We start from the raw sequence: 7,699 nt of genomic DNA on the forward strand, positions 1-7,699 counted from the left end.
TGAAGTTGAGTAGCGTTCACTCTTCCATTCATACGTCGAAACTGAATGACCCTCTCGTCTCTGGCGTTTCAATTTTACAGGCGGCTAACTGATGAAAACTTGGATAACGAGTTGTAACGAGTTGGAAGTGGTTCGTATCGTTAATGTTGGGAGGAAGTCAGAACTCTTCGAGTGCTTTCAATTGTGGTCTGAGGTATTGGCATTCGCTCCTCGGCTCAGGTGTCTGAAGGCTGTTATCCCAACGATGGTCATCTTTGAAGAGGAACTAATAAAACTTTCGTCTGATTCAATAGGTGGGAAGAATATATAAGATCATCGAATGTTGGAATTTAATTAAATACCTGACTAATTAATATTTGAAATTGACATATTATCAATTGGAGGCCTCTTTCAATTAAACTTACCTCACATTCAGTAGGGAGGATAATGCTATATTCGCTGATAAATACTGGAATTAAATGCTAGACTTAGGGAATCATTTCAATATTGTCAGGAATTAAATCCTTTTAATTTCAGTCAGTTTTCAATATAATTTATTCCCTGAACTACATTCAGACTTATTCGCATGGAAACCCGATGAACATATCTCACGAATAGAAACAATATAAAGGACACGGTGAGTAGGTAACTGGCATCTGTCGTTTTACGATTGGTATGAAAGAAAACTCGTCTTCGAATCATCTTGCGAAAGCTGTGCTTATATTTCTTATCTACCACTATCAAACAATATTACTATTGTTTATAGTATTGGACCTAAGCATAATTATCCCAAGGAGAAGAAATTGTCTCTACCTACTTAACTTATGACAGTGATCTCAATAATTAGTAACTTTGCTTTTGGATGAGGAGTTTCAAGCTCCTGGGAGTGACACAAGAAGTATACCACTTATTCAAGTGCCGAGTGTCAACTCGTTCAGTGGAGAGCAATTTGGGTACAATTACTCACTAATTTCTGTAAATTCGGTGTCATTAGATTCCATTGGAAGGAAAATATTGTACCTAAGTTTTCAGTGAATTTGGATAATTATTGATATCATCAATAATGTACAATGATTATGACATTATATTTTAAGATATGCCTGAAGTTATAGAACTATATGCATATTTGAGAACTTCCATTTAAAATATTACTAGCAGAACTTAATTAAAAACTTGAAAAAAAAAGGACATTGAAATGGGGCAGATCCCTGTAAACCATATATTTCTTCCATAGAACCATTATTCCTCACTTAATTACGTGCAAATAACCCCTATTATCTACCTATTTACCCACTTGGTCGCTCCATTTTTGTGGTCCCACTTTAATTATATTTTTTGAATAGCCGCTATTCGAATCTTTAATACGACTTCTCAAATATATGCAAAGTTCTCTACCTTCAGGTGCATTTGGAATACTCGAGCGAATTACAGGTTAAGTGGAAAGGTTATCGTTAGCTCGTTCCTCCGGGTCAAGTCTTGAGGGTAGATGTGCTGAAATATTTCACAGATGTTACGGAGGACCTGACGTTTATGTCTTTCTTTGTACATGCCTTTTATTCTCTAGATATCTCTGACTACAACATATGATGGCGTGTATTTATGTTTGCATTAAAACACTTTAGACTGAGAAAATCAGTATGCATGCGTAAGCATTTGAATAATTTCAAAGAGAGAGGAGAGAGAGAGAGAGAGAGAGAGAGAGAGAGAGAGAGCAGAGAGAGAGAGAGAGAGAGAGAGAGAGAGAGAGAGATTTGCTCCAACAAATTTTCAAGAGAAATGAAATTGAATTAATTAATTTCCATACTAATCCAATTAAATGATTCCAATGGAATTATTTATGTGTGCATAAGTATGCTAAAATGAATTTAATTTCACTGAAAAAGTTGTTAATGAAAATCTCTCTCTCTCTCTCTCTCTCTCTCTCTCTCTCTCTCTCTCTCTCTCTCTCTCTCTCTCTCTCTCTGTAATTATTTAAATTGCGTAATTTTTCCGTAAATTTTATTGTAATTCATTTCTAAAGACACAACGGCATTATACCCACAAATCCGAAATCTGTCGATCTCTTGTTCTTTGCAGATGTTTCATCATATAAGGAAGATGAAAGGATTAAACCGTATATAAAAAAATGCATTTTATAAAGTTATCTGTTTGACCACTTCCTGGAGTTAGAGACATCAAAAAAAGTTTTATTAATGAAACAATTACATCAATAGTTCTAAGATACTATACATATTATTTTGCAATGGCAAAAGGGAATATCCAAGTCTAATAGATGCAGTGGCTACACTATATGTTGGTTTTTAGTTTCTTAAGAAAATATCAATCTATGTAGAGCAAATTGCTTGATATCGTAATTATGATTCTTTTCTTCCTCCCAGCATGATTCCCCTCGGCAGACTTGACACGAAAGCCATGTTGTTAAAACAGGAATTTAACTTTGCCCTCACAAACACGAAAAAGGAGTAATATTTATATTCCCAAAGTCATAGCTCACTGGACGTCTCGTTCAATTATGGATTTTGGGAGCCCACAATTCCCAAAAATGTGTAAAGTAACAATAGCTGCTCGAGTGTTCGTTAAAACCGTAAAAGGAGTATCAGTTTTTTCTTCTAATTCTTCTGGACTTGAGGGGCTGTCGCTGAATGCAAGACAAATAAGAAGGGGGATATCTTAGTCAAAAAAACTAATGAAAAGAAAGGCGGACGAGGTGACCTGATATGCGGTTTCCGTGTTGCTTACATCAGGACACAACTGGTCTTGCATAAGATGATGGGTTTTTAGATTCTGGGTGGGGAGAGGCTGTACAAAAATAAGGGCTTACGGTTTTTTTTATAATAATAATAATAATAATATACTTTATTAAAAGTATAATGGCTACTTCAGCAGCATTACACTTGTAGAGATTCTTCTCTATTTTCCGAAATAGCGGCTTTTTCCGTGCTACTTAGACAGGCTAGTAGAGCGGCCTATGGAGGTCATGATCAATACAGAGCCAAATTGGTGTATATATTTGAATTTTACAGATAAACTATGATACCATAGTTATCAAAGTCATTAACGATATATATATATATAGTCTCTCTCTCTCTCTCTCTCTCTCTCTGCTCTCTCTCTCTCTCTTTCTTGAAGCAAGCGAGCTTTCGTCTGGAGCTGCCAGACATCCTCGGGCTGGGAAGCTGAGGGTGGACTGATCTTGAAGCGGTTTCCGTCCTCGTTTATATTTGGAGTTGACAGCAGGGGAACCGCCCCATGCTGATCTACTATTGGCTGGTGGCGGTAGGTCTTTCGTTTTCATTGGTGGCTTGAACCGGGTCTCAAGCCACTTTCCATGCGTTGATGGTTTCGATACTGTAAGTCCTGCAGCCGCCTAGACCGCCTTAGCGGCGCGGTTACGTCGATGGGCGTTTCGCTATGCTGCGGGACGTCACGGCTAACTTGATTATGATTGGCTGCGGGAGTATCGTTCGGGGTTCGTCGTCTTCCGTGTGGAGTTGTCGTGCTCGGTGGTGTCATTGTTGGTGGCAGGTCTTCTCATACTCGTAGGGAGGAGTTATTCTTCCTGCGTCGTATTTAGTGTAGGTCTTACTTGCTGGATGAGAAGCGCCTCCAGCAGGCGTAACCGACGGGCATCAGGGGCCTTCCCGATGATCTTCGTGTTTTGGATGATCACATCCCGGGAGATGGCCTCTTGATGTTTGGTGCGTGCGTGATTTTTGATAGCCCCCTCTTGGGCGTGGCACGAGAGTCTCTTCGACAGGCGCATGGTAGTCATACCAACGTAGGCGCCGCTGCAACCGCGGACTGGGCATGTATACTGGTACACCACATGCGTCTGCTTCAGGGGTCTCGTACCTGTGGAGGAGGGGTTTATTTTTCATAATTAGGTCGCGCGTCCTCGATTCTGGTAGTAGATAATTAGGTCGATATTTTTGGTGTCGTCGGTCGGGATACATTTTCAGAAATAATTTTCTTGACTGAGTCCTCTTCTTCACGGTAATGTGAGCTCATGAAGGCTTTATAATACAGCTTGATATTATCCTGGGGCGTGGTTGCGGGCTCTCACTATCGTACCATTTCTCCAGGGCTGTACGGACTTCTCTGCTTATTAATTTATTTGAATACCCGTTATTTACGAGTACTTGGGAGGCTGCGGTCGAGTTCCTGATGAGTGTCCTGCCAGGTCGAGCAGTGGGAGAGGGCTCTCCTGACGAAAGGCCTTGACGGTCGTGCTTTTGAATCTGGCGGGGCACTCGCTGTCACCATTGAGGCAAAGTCCTAGGTTGGTTTTCTTTGTGTAGACGGAAGTACGGAGGCCGTCTTCCGTCTTACTCACAAGGACGTCGAGGAAGGGAGCCGATCGTCGGTGCTGTATTTCAACAGTGTTAACTTCAGCACGCTGCACTGCTGAAAATGCCTGACGGAGGGCTTCTACCTCATTCTCGGCGTCGACACTTGAACAAAGATGTCGTCGATATATCGTCCATATCTGCGGGGTTGCTGCATCCTAGCGAAGACTCGTTCCTCCACGGTTCCCATGTAAAAGTTAGCGAAGAGTACCCCCAGTGGGGAGCCCATCGCTACGCCGTCCTTTTGGCGGTACATCTGTCCTCGGTGGGTGGAGAAAGGGGCCTTCTTCGTGCAGATCTCCAGCAGCGTACGGAGCGAGGCTTCGGGTATGTTGAGGGGCGCCGTCGACTGACTCCTGTAGGACACGCTCAAGGATGATGTCAATGTTTCGTCGACAGGCACGTTCGTAAACAGGGACTCTACGTCCAGCGAGGCGATATCCCGGTGCCAGGGGCGTCCTTGATGACTTCTAGGAATCTACTGACGACTGCAGGCTCTGTACCGACTCGGGACGTAGGGGAGGGGGTCAAAATTTTGGTTTAAGACGTTTAGCCAAGGCGTAAGTAGGGGCGGGCGTCTGGCTGATGATCGGCCGGAGGGGGGGGGGTTTCCTGGTTTTGTGAGTTTTTTTTATGTTACCGTATAGATAACCCAGGCTGTAGTCTCCTTGTATGGGCGGGAGATGGACAGCGTTAGTCGCAGCATTCACTACACTGATGACCCCGTTGGTTGGCCCTCCCTCTTGATGTCGTCTGTCGGGTTCGTCAGTCGCTCGAACTTGCTCTCGTCGGACAAAATGGCATCCAGCTTCTCGTGGTATTTCAGCAGTGTCAATCAAGACGAAGGCTGCCGTCTTGTCCGCGCGCCGCACCGTGATGTTCTTCCTTCTCCTTCAGTTCCTTCGCCGCTTTCTTCATCTCCTTGGTGAGGATCCCGCTGGAGTGCGAGCCCCTCTCGTAAGGGCTTCAGCAAGTAGGAGGGGTTGAAGGGCGTCGGTAGTTCTCACAATGAATCTCCGAGCTTCGAGCTGCTGGATGGAGTCGAGGAGCAACTCGATTTCGAGTCTCTTGTCGTGAGGTCTGGGTCTTCGAAATGAAGTGGCAATTAAGACCCAGCTTCAGAAGGGCGTCGTTGATCGGGGGTGGGGTCGTAGTCAGTAAGGTTAATGTATCCTTGGGTTCGTTCAGGGACGCCTTGGCTAAACATCTTAACCAAATTTTGACACCCCTACGTCCCGAGTCGGTACAGCCTGCAGTCGTCAGTAGAATTCCTAGAAGTCATCAAGGGACGCCCCTGGCACCGGGATTATCGCCTCGCTGGACGTAGAGTCCCCCTGTTTACGAACGTGCCTGTCGACGAACCATTGACATCATCCTTGAGCGTGTCTACAGGAGTCAGTCGACGGCGCCCCTCAACATACCCGAAGCCTCGCTCCGTACGCTGCTGGAGATCCTGCACGAAGAAGGCCCCTTTCTCCACCACCGAGGACAGATGTACCGCCAAAAGGACGGCGTAGCGATGGGCTCCCCACTGGGGGTACTCTTCGCTAACTTTTAAACATGGGAACCGTGGAGGAAACGAGTCTTCGCTAGGATGCAGCAACCCCGCAGATATGGACGATATATCGACGACATCTTTGTTCAAGTCGACGCCGAGAATGAGGTAGAAGCCCTCCGTCAGGCATTTCAGCAGTGCAGCGTGCTGAATTACACTGTTGAATACAGCACCGACGATCGGCTCCCCTTCCTCGACGTCCTTGTGAGTAAGACGGAAGACGGCCTCCGTACTTCCGTCTACACAAAGAAAACCACCTAGGACTTTGCCTCAATGGTGACAGCGAGTGCCCCGCCAGATTCAAAAGCACGACCGTCAAGGCCTTCGTCAGGAGAGCCCTCTCCCACTGCTCGACCTGGCAGGACACTCATCAGGAACTCGACCGCGCCTCCCAAGTACTCGTAAATAACGGGTATTCAAATAAATTAATAAGCAGAGAAGTCCGTACAGCCCTGGAGAAATGGTACGGTAGTGAGAGCCCGCAACCACGCCCCCAGGATAATATCAAGCTGTATTATAAAGCCTTCATGAGCTCACATTACCGTGAAGAAGAGGACTCAGTCAAGAAAATTATTTCTGAAAATGTCTATCCCCGACCGGACGACACCAAAAATATCGACCTAATTATCTACTACCAGAATCGGAGGACGCGCGACCTAATTATTGAAAAAATAAACCCCTCTCCACAGGTACGAGACCCCCTGAGCAGACGCATGTGGTGTACCAGTATACATGCCCAGTCCGCGGTTGCAGCGGCGCCTACGTTGGTATGACTACCACCAGCGCCTGTCGAAGAGACTCTCGTGCCACGCCAAGAGGGGGCTATCAAAAATCACGCACGCACCAAACATCAAGAGGCCATCTCCCGGGATGTGATCATCCAAAACACGAAGATCATCGGAAGGCCCCTGATGCCCGTCGGTTACGCCTGCTGGAGGCGCTTCTCATCCAGCAAGTAAGACCTACACTAAATACGACGCAGGAAGAATTTTCTCCTCCCTACGAGTATGAGAGACCTGCCACCAACAATGACACCACCGAGCACGACAACTCCACGGAAGACGACGCCCCCGAACGAGATACTCCCGCAGCCAATCATAATCAAGTTAGCCGTGACGTCCCGCAGCATAGCGAAACGCCCATCGACGTAACCGGGCGCCTTAAGGAGGTCTAGGCGGCTGCAGGACTTACAGTATCGAAACCATCACGCATGGAAAGTGGCTGAGACCCGGTTCAAGCCACAATGAAAACGAAGACCTACCGCCACCAGCCAATAGTAGATCAGCATGGGCGGTTCCCCTGCTGTCAACTCCAAATATAACAAGGACGGACACCGCTTCAAGATCAGTCCACCCTCAGCTTCCCAGCCCAGAGGATGTCTGGCAGCTCCAGACGAAAGCTCGCTTGCTTCAAGAAGAGAGGAGAGAGAGAGAGAGAGAGAGAGACATATATATATATATCGTTAATGACTTTGATAACTATGGTATCATAGTTTATCTGTAAAATTCAAATATATACACCAATTTTGGCTCTGTATTTGATCATGACCTCCATAGGCGCTCTACTAGCCTGTCTAAGTAGCACGGAAAAAGCCGCTATTCGGAAAATAGAGAAGAATCTCTACAAGTGTAATGCTGCTGAAGTAGCCATTACTTTTGAATAAAGTATGCTTGAGAGAGGGTCTGCTTCCTAAGTACAATAATAATAATAATAATAATAATAATAATAATAATAATAATTATTAGTTTTTCCTTTACCGGTGACCGGAAAAAAACTTACCCTTTCCTCGAATGCCACCACACACACACACACATACACA

Source organism: Macrobrachium nipponense, chromosome 1, assembly GCF_015104395.2.
Source record: "Macrobrachium nipponense isolate FS-2020 chromosome 1, ASM1510439v2, whole genome shotgun sequence".
Taxonomy (NCBI): Eukaryota; Metazoa; Arthropoda; class Malacostraca; order Decapoda; family Palaemonidae; genus Macrobrachium; species Macrobrachium nipponense.